The sequence below is a fragment of the Orbicella franksi genome, unplaced genomic scaffold (genome assembly GCF_964199315.1).
Source record: "Orbicella franksi unplaced genomic scaffold, jaOrbFran1.1 SCAFFOLD_539, whole genome shotgun sequence".
Classification (NCBI taxonomy): domain Eukaryota; kingdom Metazoa; phylum Cnidaria; class Anthozoa; order Scleractinia; family Merulinidae; genus Orbicella; species Orbicella franksi.
Window position 1 is genome coordinate 1 of NW_027670571.1, and position 2,500 is coordinate 2,500.

Below are 2,500 nucleotides of genomic sequence, written 5' to 3' on the forward strand. Positions count from 1 at the left end.
TCTCTTAATCATTACTTCAGTTCCAGAAACCAACAAAATAGAACCAAAGTCCTATTCCATTATTCCATGCTTATGTATTCAAGCGCTGGCTTGCTTTGAACACTCTAATTTTTTCAAAGTAAACGTCGCAGATCCTATGCACACTCAGTTAAGAGCACACACAGTCTTTGCGAGGAAGAACAGCGCGGCCAGTAACATACCTTGCGGCAGACCGGCCGAGCCATCCCGAAATCCAACTACGAGCTTTTTAACTGCAACAACTTTAATATACGCTATTGGAGCTGGAATTACCGCGGCTGCTGGCACCAGACTTGCCCTCCAATGGATCCTCGTTAAAGGATTTAAGTTGTACTCATTCCAATTACAAGACTTGGAAAAGCCCTGTATTGTTATTTCTTGTCACTACCTCCCTGAGTCAGGATTGGGTAATTTGCGCGCCTGCTGCCTTCCTTGGATGTGGTAGCCGTTTCTCAGGCTCCCTCTCCGGAATCGAACCCTAATTCTCCGTCACCCGTTGCAACCATGGTAAGCCACTACCTTACCATCGACAGTTGATAGGGCAGAAATTTGAATGAAACATCGCCAGCTCAAGGCCGTGCGATTCGATCAGTTACTATGAATCACCAAAGAACCGGGCAGAACCCGCATTGGTTTTTAATCTAATAAATACATCCCTTCCAGAAGTCGGGACTTTTCGCATGTATTTAGCTCTAGAATTACTACGGTTATCCAAGTAGTAATGGTACAATCAAATAAACGATAACTGATTTAATGAGCCATTCGCAGTTTCACAGTACAAGTGCTTATACTTAGACATGCATGGCTTAATCTTTGAGACAAGCATATGACTACTGGCAGGATCAACCAGGTAGCTATCCCTCAGGGAACCCGGCGGGAACCCTATTGCGTCTGCTTCCTTTGAAAGGAGGCTGGCATTTCACCGTCAAGCTGCACTGGGAATCCTCCCGGCCATGGAAGACGCACGAGGCGTTCGACCCTGTCCGAGGGAAACCCGTTCTCTCTTTGCCACGTCTTTCCACTGCTTCACCCTAGTAAGCTTCCGGCATACCAGTGAGACAGCCAAGTGCACGGAATGCCGACAAGATACATCGGGGAAGAATGATTCTTCCGAATCTAAGCCGCTATTCTTGGCCAAAGGCCATCAGGTACAACATCCATCCGTTCTCTCGTTGTCCACACCGAGACAACTTGGCTTCAAGTTCAGTCATTTCATGCTACCGACCGAGCAAGTTTGGTCGACTTTGCTCCTTTTTCCTCCAAATACCCTCCTTTCCTACCCGAGAACACATTACCGAGCAGGGCTTACTGTTACGGACCGATACAGCTCAATTGCTCTTTCGGTCTTTCCCGATGCCTGCCCTACATTATAACCCGAAACCGTCTATTCCCCCAACCAAGTTTAGACACTTAGAAAAATGTCGAAAATTTCGATTTTTCGAAACTGCTCCAAAGCGCTCCCCATGGCATTCCAAACGTGCGTCTGCATGTCAGAGTTACGAAAACGAAGAGATTTCCACGAAGATGACCGATGATTGCCGAAATTTCCCGACGAAAACCCGAAGCTCAAAGACCACACCCTAAAGAGCGCAAAATTGGGATTTTACACTTTTTCAAAACTTTGTGCGGCAAACTATTGGCCAGCTCGAGTTACGTGCAGGCGCCAAGTTTGGCGCTGTCACGTCATCGTTAAGGGGGGTGTGCTACACTATCTTAAAACTGGGCGTCGGTCCCCCTATTCTATAAGCACCCTTAAGATTTTCACCATTTTCAAAACTTTTTGTGGCAAACTATTGGCCAGCTCGAGTTACGTGCAGGCGCCAAGTTTGGCGCTGTCACATCATCGTTAAGGGGGGTGTGCTACACTATCTTAAAACTGGGCGTCGGTCCCCCTATTCTATAAGCACCCTTAAGATTTTCACCATTTTCAAAACTTTTTGCGGCAAACTATTGGCCAGCTCGAGTTACGTGCAGGCGCCAAGTTTGGCGCTGTCACATCATCGTTAAGGGGGGTGTGCTACACTATCTTAAAACTGGGCGTCGGTCCCCCTTATCTATAAGCACCCTTAAGATTTTCACCATTTTCAAAACTTTTTGCGGCAAACTATTGGCCAGCTCGAGTTACGTGCAGGCGCCCAGTTTGGCGCTGTCACATCATCGTTAAGGGGGGTGTGCTACACTATCTTAAAACTGGGCGTCGGTCCCCCTTATCTATAAGCACCCTTAAGATTTTCACCATTTTCAAACCTTTTTGCGGCAAACTATTGGCCAGCTCGAGTTACGTGCAGGCGCCAAGTTTGGCGCTGTCACATCATCGTTAAGGGGGGTGTGCTACACTATCTTAAAACTGGGCGTCGGTCCCCCTAATCTATAAGCACCCTTAAGATTTTTACCACTTTCAAAACGTTTTGCGGCAAACTATTGGCCAGCTCGAGTTACGTGCAGGCGCCAAGTTTGGCGCTGTCACATCATCGTTAAGGGG

The 2,500-nt window shown here is 47.4% G+C and overlaps 1 pseudogene; it reads right to left on the reverse strand.

Annotated features, from left to right (window-relative positions):
* LOC145472919 (small subunit ribosomal RNA) lies at positions 1-871 on the reverse strand (annotated as a pseudogene; the record flags this gene model as incomplete).
* Positions 872-2,500: the final 1,629 nt, after the last annotated feature.